This window comes from Aegilops tauschii, chromosome 2 (genome assembly GCF_002575655.3).
Source record: "Aegilops tauschii subsp. strangulata cultivar AL8/78 chromosome 2, Aet v6.0, whole genome shotgun sequence".
In the NCBI taxonomy this organism is placed as follows: Eukaryota; Viridiplantae; Streptophyta; class Magnoliopsida; order Poales; family Poaceae; genus Aegilops; species Aegilops tauschii.
In genome coordinates, this window is record NC_053036.3 from 78,557,505 (window position 1) to 78,571,404 (window position 13,900).

Here is a 13,900-nt window from a genome sequence, read left to right on the forward strand (position 1 = left end):
GAGATCCCGGACGTGACGAGGAACTCCGGAGTGGTCCAGAGGTGAAGATCGATATATTGGACGAAGGGTATTGGAGTCCGGAATTGTTCTGGGAGTACCGGGTGACGACCAGCATGACCGAAAGGTGTTTCGGAGGCCCCGGCAAGCGTTGGGGGCCCTTATGGGCCAAGGGGAGGGGGCACACCAGCCCACTAAGGGGCTGTGCGCCCCTCCCAACCCCTCTCACGTAACGTGGAGAGGTGGGGGCGCCTCCCCTAGGGCAGCCACCCCTCCCGGCTTTGGGGGCAAGTTTCCCAGGGGTGGGGGCGCCCAAACCCATCTAGGGTTTCCCCTGTGGCCGCCGCCCCTCCCCTAGGGAACCCTAGGGCGCCTCCTCCACCCCCCTTCCCCCTATATATAGTGAGGGAGAGAGAGGGCAGCAGCAACCCTTGCCTGGCGCAGCCCTCTTCTCCTCCGTAGTGCTTAGCGAAGCTCTGCCGGAGAACCACGAGCTCCATTGCCACCATGCCGTCGTGCTGCTGGAGTTCTTCCTCAACTTCTCCTCTTCCCTTGCTGCATCAAGAAGGAGGAGACGTCCCCGGGCTGTACGTGTGTTGAACGCGGAGGCGCCGTCCGTTCGGCGCTAGATCGGATCTTCCGCGATTTGAATCGCCGCGAGTACGACTCCATCAACCGCGTTCTTGTAACGCTTCCGCTTAGCGATCTTCAAGGGTATGAAGATACACTCAATCTCTCTCGTTGCTAGAATCTCCTAGATTGATCTTGGTGACACGTAGGAAAATTTTGAATTATTACTACGTTCCCCAACAGTAGCATCATGAGCTAGGTCTATGCGTAGATTCTATGCACGAGTAGAACACAAGTAGTTGTGGGCGTTCGTTTGTTCAATATGCTTACCGTTACTAGTCTTATCTTGATTTGGCGGCATCGTGGGATGAAGCGGCCCGGACCGACCTTACACGTACACTTACGTGAGACAGGTTCCACCGACTGACATGCATTTGTTGCATAAGGTGGCTAGCGGGTGCTAGTCTCTCCCACTTTAGTAGGATCGGATTCGATGAAAAGGGTCCTTATGAAGGGTAAATAGCAATTGGCATATCACAGTTGTGGCTTTTGCGTAGGTAAGAAACGTTCTTGCTAGAAACCCATAGCAGCCACGTAAAACATGCAACAACAATTAGAGGACGTCTAACTTGTTTTTGCAGGGTATGCTATGTGATGTGATATGGCCAAAAGGAAGTGATGAATTATATATATGTGATGTATGAGATTGATCATGTTCTTGTAATAGGAATCACGACTTGCATGTCGATGAGTATGACAACCGGCAGGAGCCATAGGAGTTTGTTGGGGATCGTAGCAGAATTTAAAATTTTTCCTACGCATCACCAAGATCCATCTATGGAGTGTACTAGCAACGAGGGGAAAGGAGTGCATCTACATACCCTTGTAGATCGCGAGCGGAAGCGTTCCAATGAACGGGGTTGATGGAGTCGTACTCGCCGTGATCCAAATCACCGATGACCGAGTGCCGAACGGACGGCACCTCCACGTTCAACACACGTACGGAGCAGCGACGTCTCCTCCTTCTTGATCCAGCAAGGGGGAAGGAGAGGTTGATGGAGATCCAGCAGCACGACGGCGTGGTGGTGGAAGTAGCGGGGATCTCGGCAGGGCTTCGCCAAGCTTCTGCGAGAGGGAGAGGTGTTGCAGGGGGAGAGGGAGGCGCCAGGGGCTGTGGTGCTGCTGCCCTCCCTCCCCCCACTATTTATAGAACCCCTGGGGGCGCGCCGGCCCCTGGGAGATCAGATCTCCAAGGGGGGGGGCGGCGGCCAAGGGGGAAGGGGGTTGGCTTCCCCCCCAAGCCAAGTGGGGCGCACCCACCCCCAGGGTTTCCAACCCTAGGCGCAGGGGGAGGCCCAAGGGGGGGTGCCCCAGCCCACTAAGGGCTGGTTCCCTTCCCACTTCAGCCCATGGGGCCCTCCGGGATAGGTGGTCCCACCCGGTGGACCCCCGGGACCCTTCCGGTGGTCCCGGTACAATACCGATAACCCCCGAAACTTTCCCGGTGGCCGAAACTGGACTTCCTATATATAATTCTTCACCTCCGGACCATTCCGAAACTCCTCGTGACGTCCGGGATCTCATCCGGGACTCCGAACAACTTTCGGGTTTCCGCATACTAATATCTCTACAACCCTAGCGTCACCGAACCTTAAGTGTGTAGACCCTACGGGTTCGGGAGACATGCAGCATGACCGAGACGCCTCTCCGGTGAATAACCAACAGCGGGATCTGGATACCCATGTTGGCTCCCACATGTTCCACGATGATCACATCAGATGAACCACGATGTCGAGGATTCAATCAATCCCGTATACAATTCCCTTTGTCAATCGGTACGTTACTTGCCCGAGATTCGATCATCGGTATCCCAATACCTTGTTCAATCTCGTTACTGGCAAGTCCCTTTACTCGTACCGTAATGCATGATCTCGTGGCTAACTCCTTAGTCACATTGAGCTCATTATGATGATGCATTACCGAGTGGGCCCAGAGATACCTCTCCGTCATACGGAGTGACAAATCCCAGTCTTGATCCATGTCAACCCAACAGACACTTTCAGAGATACCCGTAGTGTACCTTTACAGTCACCCAGTTACGTTGTGACGTTGGGTACACCCAAAGCACTCCTACGGCATCCGGGAGTTACACGATCTCATGGTCTAAGGAAAAGATACTTGACATTGGAAAAGCTCTAGCAAACGAACTACACGATCTTTTATGCTATGCTTAGGATTGGGTCTTGTCCATCACATCATTCTCCTAATGATGTGATCCCGTTATCAACGACATCCAATGTCCATGGTCAGGAAACCGTAACCATCTATTGATCAACGAGCTAGTCAACTAGAGGCTTACTAGGGACATGGTGTTGTCTATGTATCCACACATGTATCTGAGTTTCCTATCAATACAATTCTAGCATGGATAATAAACGATTATCATGAACAAGGAAATATAATAATAACCAATTTATTATTGCCTCTAGGGCATATTTCCAACAGTCTCCCACTTGCACTAGAGTCAATAATCTAGTTCACATCACCATGTGATTAGCACTCACAGGTCACATCACCATGTGACCAACATCTAAAGAGTTTACTAGAGTCAACAATCTAGTTCACATCACTATGTGATTACCACTCAATGAGTTCTGGTTTGATCATGTTATGCTTGTGAGAGAGGTTATTAGTCAACGGGTCTGAACCTTTCAGATCCGTGTGTGCTTTACGAATATCTATGTCATCTTGTGGATGCTACCACGCGCTACTTGGAGCCATTTCAAATAACTGCTCTACTATACGAATCCGGTCTACTACTCAGAGTCATCCGGATTAGTGTCAAAGTTCGCATCGACGTAACCCTTTACGACGAACTCCTTTTCACCTCCATAATCGAGAAAATTCCTTAGTCCACTAGATACTAAGGATAAGTTCGACCGCTGTCATGTGATCCATTCCTGGATCACTATTGTACCCCTTGACCAACTCATGGCAAGGAACACTTCATGTGCGGTACACAGCATAGCATACTGTAGAGCCTACGTCTAAAGCATAGGGGACGACCTTCGTCCTTTCTCTCTCTTCTGCTGTGGTCAGGTCTTGAGTCTTACTCAATACTCACACCTTGTAACACAGCCAAGAACTCCTTCTTTGCTGATCTATTTTGAACTCTTTCAAAATCATGTCAAGGGGTGCGTTCTTTGAAAGTATCATCGGGCGTCTTGATCTATCTCTATAGATCTTGATGCCCAATACGTAAGCAGCTTTATCCAGCTCTTCCTTTGAAAAACTCCTTTCAAACAACCCTTTATGCTTTCCAGAAATTTTACATCATTTCGGATCAACAATATGTCATTCACATATACTTATCAGAAATGTTGTAGCGCTCCCACTCACTTTATTGTAAATACAAGTTTCTAACAAACTTTGTATAAACCCAAAAACTTTGATCACTCCATCAAAGCGTATATTCTAACTCCGAGATGCTTGCTCTAGTCCATGGAAGGATCGCTGGAGCTAGCATACCTTTTAGCATCCTTAGGACAAAACCTTTCTGATTGTATCACATACAACCTTTCCTTACGATAACTGGTAAGGAAACTTGTTTTGACATCCATCTGCCAGATTTCATAAATGCAGCTAATGCTAACATGATTCCGACGGACTTAAGCATCGCTACGGATGAGAGAATCTCATCGTAGTCAACTCCTTGAACTTGTGAAAATACTCTTTGCCACAAGTCGAGCTTCATAGACGGTAATCTTACCGTCCACGTCCGTCTTCTTCAAAGATCCATTTATCTCAATGGCTTGCCGATCATCGGGCAAGTTCACCAAAGTCCATGCTTTGTTCTGATACATGGATCCTATCTCGGATTTCATGGCTTCTAACCATTTGTCGGAATATGGGCCCACCATTGCTTCTCCATAGCTCGTAGGTTCAGTATTGTCTAACAACATGATATCTAAGACAGGATTACCGTACCACTCAGGAGTAGTACATATCCTTGTCGACCTACGAGGTTTGGTAGTGACTTGATCCGAAGTTTCGTGATCACTATCATAAGCTTCCACTTCAATTGGTGTAGGTGCCACAGGAACAACTTCTTGTGCCCTGCTACACACTAGTTGAAGTGACGGTTCAATAACCTTATCAAGTCTCCACCATCCTCCCACTCAATTCTTTCGAGAGAAACTCTTTCTCCAGAAAGGACCCATTCTTGGCAACAAAGATCTTGCCTTCGGATCTGAGGTAGAAGGTATACCCAATGGTTTCCTTAGGGTATCCTATGAAGACGCATTTTTCCGACTTGGGTTCGAGCTTTTCAGGTTGAAGTTTCTTGACATAAGCATCGCATCCCCAAACTTTTAGAAACGACAGCTTAGGTTTCTTCCCAAACCATAATTCATACGGTGTCATCTCAACGGATTTTGACGGAGCCCTATTTAAAGTGAATGCGGCAGTCTCTAAAGCATAGCCCCAAAATGAGAGCGGTAGATCGGTAAGAGACATCATAGATCGCACCATATCCAATAGAGTGCGATTACGACATTCGGACACACCGTTTCGCTGAGGTGTTCCAGGCGGAGTGAGTTGTGAAACGATTCCACATTTCCTTAAGTGCGTACCAAATTCGTGACTTAAATATTCTCCACCACGATCTGATCGTAAGAACTTTATTTTCCCATCACGTTGATTCTCAACCTCACTCTGAAATTCCTTGAACTTTTCAAAGGTTTCAGACTTGTGTTTCATTAGGTAGACATACCCATATCTACTTAAGTCGTCAGTGAGAGTGAGAACATAACGATATCCTCCGCGAGCCTCAACACTCATTGGACCGCACACATCGGTATGTATGATTTCCAATAAGTTGGTTGCTCGCTCCATTGTTCCGGAGAACGGAGTCTTGGTCATCTTACCCATGAGGCATGGTTCGCATGTGTCAAATGATTCGTAATCAAAAGATTCCAAAAGTCTATCTGCATGGAGCTTCTTCATGCGTTTGACACCAATGTGACCAAGGCGGCAGTGCCACAAGTATGTGGGACTATCGTTATCAACTTTACATCTTTTGGTATTCACACTATGAATATGTGTAACATCACGTTCGAGATTCATCAAGAATAAACCATTGACCAGCGGGGCATGACCATAAAACATATCTCTCATATAAATAGAACAACCATTATTCTCGGATTTAAATGAGTAGCCATCTCGGATTAAACGAGATCCAGATACAATGTTCATTCTCAAAGCTGGCACTAAATAACAATTATTGAGGTTTAAAACTAATCCCGTAGGTAAATGCAGAGGTAGCGTGCCGACGGCGATCACATCGACCTTGGAACCATTCCCGACGCGCATCGTCACCTCGTCCTTCGCCAGTCTCCGCCTATTCCGCAGCTCCTGTTTTGAGTTACAAATATGAGCAACCGCACCGGTATCAAATACCCAGGAGCTACTACGAGTACTGGTAAGGTACACATCAATTACATGTATATCACATATACCTTTGGTGTTGCCGGCCTTCTTGTCCGCTAAGTATTTGGGGCAGTTCCGCTTCCAGTGACCACTTCCCTTGCAATAAAAGCACTCAGTCTCAGGCTTGGGTCCATTCCTTGACTTCTTCCCAGTAACTGGCTTACCGGGCGCGGCAACTCCCTTGCCGTCCTTCTTGAAGTTCTTCTTGCCCTTGCCTTTCTTGAACTTAGTGGTTTTATTCACCATCAACACTTGATGTTCCTTTCTGATCTCCACCTCCGCTGATTTCAGCATCGAATATACCTCAGGAATGGTCTTTTCCATCCCCTGCATATTGAAATTCATCACAAAGCTCTTGTAGCTCGGTGGAAGCGACTGAAGGATTCTGTCAATGACCGCGTCATCCGGGAGATTAACTCCCAGCTGAGACAAGCGGTTGTGTAACCCAGACATTCTGAGTATGTGCTCACTAACAGAACTATTTTCCTCCATTTTACAGCTGAAGAACTTGTCAGAGACTTCATATCTCTCGACCCGGGCATGATCTTGGAAAACCATTTTCAGCTCTTTGAACATCTCATATGCTCCATGTTTCTCAAAACGCTTTTGGAGACCCGGTTCTAAGCTGTAAAGCATGCCGCACTGAACGAGGGAGTAATCATCAGCACGTGATTGCCAAGCGTTCATAACGTCTTGGTTCTCTGGGATTGGTGCTTCACCTAGCGGTGCTTTAAGGACATAAGCCTTCTGTGCAGCAATGAGGACAATCCTCAGTTTACGGACCCAGTCCGCATAATTGCTACTACCAACTTTCAACTAAATTTTCTCTAGGAACATATCTTAAACAGTAGAACTAAAGCGTAAGCTATGACATAATTTGCAAAGACCTTTTGACTATGTTCATGATAATGAAGTTCATCTGATTAATTAATGAACTCCCACTCAGATAGACATCCCTCTAGTCATCTAAGTGATACATGATCCGAGTCAAACTAGGCCGTGTCCGATCATCACGTGAGACGAACTAGTCATCATCGGTGAACATCTCCATGTTGATTGTATCTGCTATACGACTCATGTTCGACCTTTCGGTCTCTTGTGTTCCGAGGCCATGTCTGTACATGCTAGGCTCGTCAAGTCAACCTAAGTGTTTTGCATGTGTTCCGAGGCCATGTCTGTACATGCTAGGCTCGTCAACACCCGTTGTATTCGAACGTTAGAATCTATCACACCCGATCATCACGTGGTGCTTCGAAACAACGAACCTTCGCAACGGTGCACAGTTAGGGGGAACACGTCTCTTGAAATTTTAGTGAGGGATCATCTTATTTACTACCGTCGTTCTAAGCAAATAAGATGCAAAACATGATAAACATCACATGCAATCAAATAGTGACATGATATGGCCATTATCATTTTGCTCCTTTGATCTCCATCTTCGGGGCACCATGATCATCTTCGTCACCGGCATGACACCATGATCTCCATCATCATGATCTCCATCATTGTGTCTTCATGAAGTTGTCACGCCAATGATTACTTCTACTTCTATGGCTAACGCATTTAGCAATAAAGTAAAGTAATTTACATGGCGTTATTCAATGACACGCAGGTCATACAAAAAATAAAGACAACTCCTATGGCTCCTGCCGGTTGTCATACTCATCAACATGCAAGTCGTGATTCCTATTACAAGAATATGATCAATCTCATACATCACATATATCATTCATCACATCTTCTGGCCATATCACATCACAAGGCACATGCTGCAAAAAAAAGTTAGACGTCCTCTAATTGTTGTTGCAAGTTTTTACATGGCTTGTATAGGTTTCTAGCAAGAACGTTTCTTACCTACGTAAAACCACAACGTGATATGCCAATTTCTATTTACCCTTCATAAGGACCCTTTTCATCGAATCCGTTCCGACTAAAGTGGGAGAGACAGACACCCGCTAGCCACCTTATGCAACTAGTGCATGTCAGTCGGTGGAACCTGTCTCACGTAAGCGTACGTGTAAGGTCGGTCCGGGCCGCTTCATCCCACAATGCCGCCGAAACAAGATAAGACTAGTAGCATCAAGAAGAATTGGCAACATCTACGCCCACAACTGCTTTGTGTTCTACTCGTGCATAGTAACTACGCATAGGCCTGGCTCATGATGCCACTGATGGGGATTGTAGCAGAATTTAATTTTTTTCCTACGCGTCACCAAGATCCATCTATGGAGTGTACTAGCAACGAGGGGTAAGGAGTGCATCTACATACACTTGTAGATCGCGAGCGGAAGCGTTCCAATGAACGGGGTTGATGGAGTCGTACTCGCCGTGATCCAAATCACCGATGACCGAGTGCCGAACGGACGGCACCTCCGCGTTCAACACACGTACGGAGCAGCGACGTCTCCTCCTTCTTGATCCAGCAAGGGGGAAGGAGAGGTTGATGGTGATCCAGCAGCACGACGGCGTGGTGGTGGAAGTAGCGGGGATCTCGGCAGGGCTTCGCCAAGCTTCTGCGAGAGGGAGAGGTGTTGCAGGGGGAGAGGGAGGCGCCAGGGGCTGTGGTGCTGCTGCCCTCCCTCCCCCCCCACTATTTATAGGACCCCTGGGGGGCGCCGGCCCCTGGGAGATCAGATCTCCAAGGGGGAGCGGCCTAGGGGGAAGGGGGGTTGGCTTCCCCCCCAAGCCAAGTGGGGCGCCCCCCACCCCCAGGGTTTCCAACCCTAGGCGCAGGGGGAGGCCCAAGGGGGGGCGCCCCAGCCCACTAAGGGCTGGTTCCCTTCCAACTTCAGCCCATGGGGCCCTCCGGGATAGGTGGCCCCACCCGGTGGACCCCCGGGACCCTTCCGGTGGTCCCGGTACAATACCGATAACCCCCGAAACTTTCCTGGTGGCCGAAACTGGACTTCCTATATATAATTCTTCACCTCCGGACCATTCCGAAACTCCTCGTGACGTCCAGGATCTCATCCGGGACTCTGAAAAACTTTCGGGTTTCCGCATACTAATATCTCTACAACCCTAGCGTCACCGAACCTTAAGTGTGTAGACCCTACGGGTTCGGGAGACATGCAGACATGACCGAGACGCCTCTCCGGTCAGTAACCAACAGTGGGATCTGGATACCCATGTTGGCTCCCACATGTTCCACGATGATCTCATTGGATGAACCACGATGTCGAGGATTCAATCAATCCCGTATACAATTCCCTTTGTCAATCGGTACGTTACTTGCCCGAGATTCGATCGTCGGTATCCCAATACCTTGTTCAATCTCGTTACCGGCAAGTCACTTTACTCGTACCGTAATGCATGATCCCGTGGCTAACTCCTTAGTCACATTGAGCTCATTATGATGATGCATTACCGAGTGGGCCCAGAGATACCTCTCCGTCATAGGAGTGACAAATCCCAGTCTCGATCCGTGTCAACCCAACAGACACTTTCAGAGATACCCGTAGTGTACCTTTATAGTCACCCAGTTACGTTGTGACGTTGGGTACACCCAAAGCACTCCTACGGCATCCGGGAGTTACACGATCTCATGGTCTAAGGAAAAGATACTTGACATTGGAAAAGCTCTAGCAAACGAACTACACGATCTTTTATGCTATGCTTAGGATTGGGTCTTGTCCATCACATCATTCTCCTAATGATGTGATCCCGTTATCAACGACATCCAATGTCCATGGTCAGGAAACCGTATCCATCTATTGATCAACGAGCTAGTCAACTAGAGGCTTACTAGGGACATGGTGTTGTCTATGTATCCACACATGTATCTGAGTTTCCTATCAATACAATTCTAGCATGGATAATAAACGATTATCATGAACAAGGAAATATAATAATAACCAATTTATTATTGCCTCTAGGGAATATTTCCAACAGAGTTGTCTTAATTTATTGTATGACCTGCGTGTCAATGAAAAACGCCATGTAATTACTTTACTTTATTGCTAACCGTTAGCCATAGTAGTAGAAGTAATAGTTGGCGAGACAACTTCATGAAGACACGATGATGGAGATCATGATGATGGAGATCATGGTGTCATGCCGGTGACGAAGGTGATCATGCCGCGCCTCGAAGATGGAGATCAAAAGGCGCAAGATGCTATTGGCCATATCATGTCACTTTATGATTTGCATGTGATGTTTGTCATGTTTACATCTTATTTGCTTAGAACGGCGGTAGCATAAATAAGATGATCCCTCAGTAAAATTTCAAGAGATGTGTTCCCCCTAACTGTGCACCGTTGCGAAGGTTCGTTGTTTCGAAGCACCACGTGATGATCGGGTGTGATAGATTCTAACGTTCGCATACAACGGGTGTAAGCCAGATTTACACTGCGAAACACTTAGGTTGACTTGACGAGCCTAGCATGTACAAACATGGCCTCGGAACACAAGAGACCGAAAGGTCGAACATGAGTCGTATAGTAGATACGATCAACATGGAGATGTTCACCGTTGATGACTAGTCCGTCTCACGTGATGATCGGACACGGTCTAGTCGATTCGGATCATGTATCACTTAGATGACTAGAGGGATGCTATCTAAGTGGGAGTTCATTAAATAATCAGATGAACTTAATTATCATGAACATAGTCAAAAGGTCTTTGCAAATTATGTCGTAGCTTACGCTTTGGTTCTACTGTTTAAGATATGTTCCTAGAGAAAATTTAGTTGAAAGTTGATAGTAGAAATTATGCGGACTGGGTCCGTAAACTGAGGATTATCCTCATTGCTGCGCAGAAAGCTTATGTCCTTAATGCACCGCTCGGTGTGCTGAACCTCGAGCGTCGTCTGTGGATGTTGCGAACATCTGACATACACGTTTTGATGACTAAGTGATAGTTCAGTGCGTAATGCTAACGGTTTAGAATTGAGGCGCCAAAGACGTTTTTTGAAACGTCGCAGAACATATGAGATGTTCCAAAGACTGAAATCGGGATTTCAGACTAGTGCCCACGTCAAGAGGTATGAGACCTCTGACAAGTTTCTTAAGCCTGCAAACTAAGGGAGAAAAGCTCAATCATTGAGCATGTGCTCAGATTGTCTGAGTACTACAATCACTTAAATCGAGTGGGAGTTAATCTTCCAGACGAGATAGTGATGGTTCTCCATAGTCACTGCCACCAAGCTATTAGAGCTTCGTGATGAACTATAACATATCAGGGTTAGACATGATGATCCTTGAGCAACTCGCGATGTTTGACACCGCGAAAGAAGAAATCAAGTAGGAGCATCAATTGTTGATGGTTAGCAAAACCACTAGTTTCAAGAAGGGCAAGGGAAAGAAGGGATACTTCATGAAACGGCAAATCAGTTGCTGCTCTAGTGAAGAAACCCAAGGTTGAACCCAAACCCGAGATTAAGTGCTTCTGTAATGAGGGGAACGGTCATTGGAGCAGAACTACCCTAGATACTTGGTAGATGAGAAGGCAGGCAAGGTCGACAGAAGTATATTGGATATACATTATATTAATGTGTACTTTACTAGTACTCCTAGTAGCACCAGGGTATTAGATACCGGTTCGGTTGCTAAGTGTTGGTAACTCGAAATAAAAGGCTACGGAATAAACGGAGACTAGCTAAAGGTGAGATGACGATATGTGTTGGAAGTGGTTCCAAGGTTGATGTGATCAAGCATCGCATGCTCCCTCTACCATCGAGATTGGTGTTAAACCTAAATAATTGTTATTTGGTGTTTACGTTGAGCATAGACATGATTGGATTATGTTATCGTAATACGGTTATTCATTTAAGGAGAATAATGGTTACTCTGTATATTTGAATAATACCTTCAATGGTCTTGCACCTAAAATGAATGGTTTATTGAATCTCGATCGTAGTGATACACATGTTCATGCCAAAAGATATAAGATAGTAAAGATAGTACCACATACTTGTGGCACTGCCACTTGAGTCATACTGGTATAAAATGCATGAAGAAGCTCCATGTTGATGGATCTTTGGACTCACTCATTTTTGAAAAGATTGAGACATGCAAACCATGTCTATTGGTAGATATGCATGAAGAAACTCCATACAGATGGATCGTTTGGACTCACTTGATTTTGAATCACTTGAGACATGCAAATCATAACACATGGGCAAGATGACTGAAAGGCCTCGTTTTCAATAAGATGGCACAAGAAAGCAACTTGTTGGAAGTAATACATTTTGATGTGCGCAGTCCAATGAGTGTTGAGGCATGCAGTGGATATCGTTATGTTCTTACTTCACAGATGATTTGAGTAAATGCTGAGTATATTTACTTGATGAAACACAAGTCTGAATTATTGAAAGCTTCAAGTAAGTTCAGAGTGAAGTTGAAGATCGTCGTGACAAGAGGATAAAATGTCTATGATATGATCATAGAGATGAATATCTGAGTTACGAGTTTGGCACACAATTAAGACATTGTGGAAATTGTTTCACAACTAATACCGCCTGGAACACCATAGTGTGATGGTGTGTCCGAACATCATAACTGCACCCTATTGGATATGGTGCATACCATGATGTCTCTTATCGAATTACCGCTATCGTTTATGGGCTAGGCATTAGAGACAACCGCATTCACTTTAAATAGGGCACCACGCAATTCCGTTGAGACGACATCGTATGAACTATGGTTTAGAGAAACCTAAGCTGCCGTTTCTTAAAAGTTTGGGCTGCGACGCTTATGTGGAAAAGTTTCAGGCTGATAAGCTCGAACCCAAAGCGGATAAATGCATCTTCATAGAATACCCAAAACAGTTGGGTATACCTCCTATTTCAGATCTGGAATCAAAAGTGATTGTTTCTAGAAACGGGTCCTTTCTCGAGGAAAAGTTTCTCTCGAAAGAATTGAGTGGGAGGATGATGGAGACTTGATGAGGTTATTGAACCGTCACTTCAACTAGTGTGTAGCAGGGCACAAGAAGTTGTTCCTATGGCACCTACACCAATTGAAGTGGAAACTTATGATAGTGATCATGAAACTTCGGATCAAGTCACTACCAAACCTCGTAGGACGACAAGGATGCGTACTACTTCAGAGTGGTACGTAATTCTGTCTTGGAAGTCATGTTGCTAGACAACAATGAACCTACGAGCTATGGAGAAACGATGGTGGGCCCAAATTCCGACGAATGGCTCGAGGCCATAAAATCCGAGAGAGAATCCATGTATAAAAACAAAGTATAGACTTTGGAAGAACTACTTGATGGTCGTAAGGCTGTTGGGTGCAGATGGATTTTAAAAGGAAGACGGACAATGATGGTAAGTGTCACCATTAAGAAAGCTCGACTTGTCGTTAAGATGTTTTCCTACAAGTTCAAGGAGTTGACTACGATGAGAGTTCTCACTCGTAGCGATGCTAAGAGTTTGTTGGAATTATATTAGCAGTTACTGCATTATTTATGAAATCTTGCAGATAGGATGTCAAAAAACATTGTTTCCTCGACGATTTTCTTGAGGAAAGGTTGTATGTGATACAACCAGAAGGTTTTGTCAATCCTGAAAGATGCTAACAAGTATGCAAAGCTCCAGCAATCCTTCTAAGGACTGGAGTAAGCATCTCGGAGATGGAATGTACGCTTTGATGAGATAATCAAAGATTTTGGGTTTTTACAAAGTTTATGAGAAACTTGTATTTCCAAAGAAGTGAGTGGGAGCACTATAGAATTTTTGATGAGTATATGTTGTTAACATATTGTTCATCAGAAATGATGTAGAATTTCTGGAAAGCATACATGGTTATTTGAAAAGTGTTTTTCAAAGGAAAACCTGGATTAAGCTACTTGAACATTGAGCATCAAGATCTATAAGGATAGATCAAAAACGCTTAATAGTACT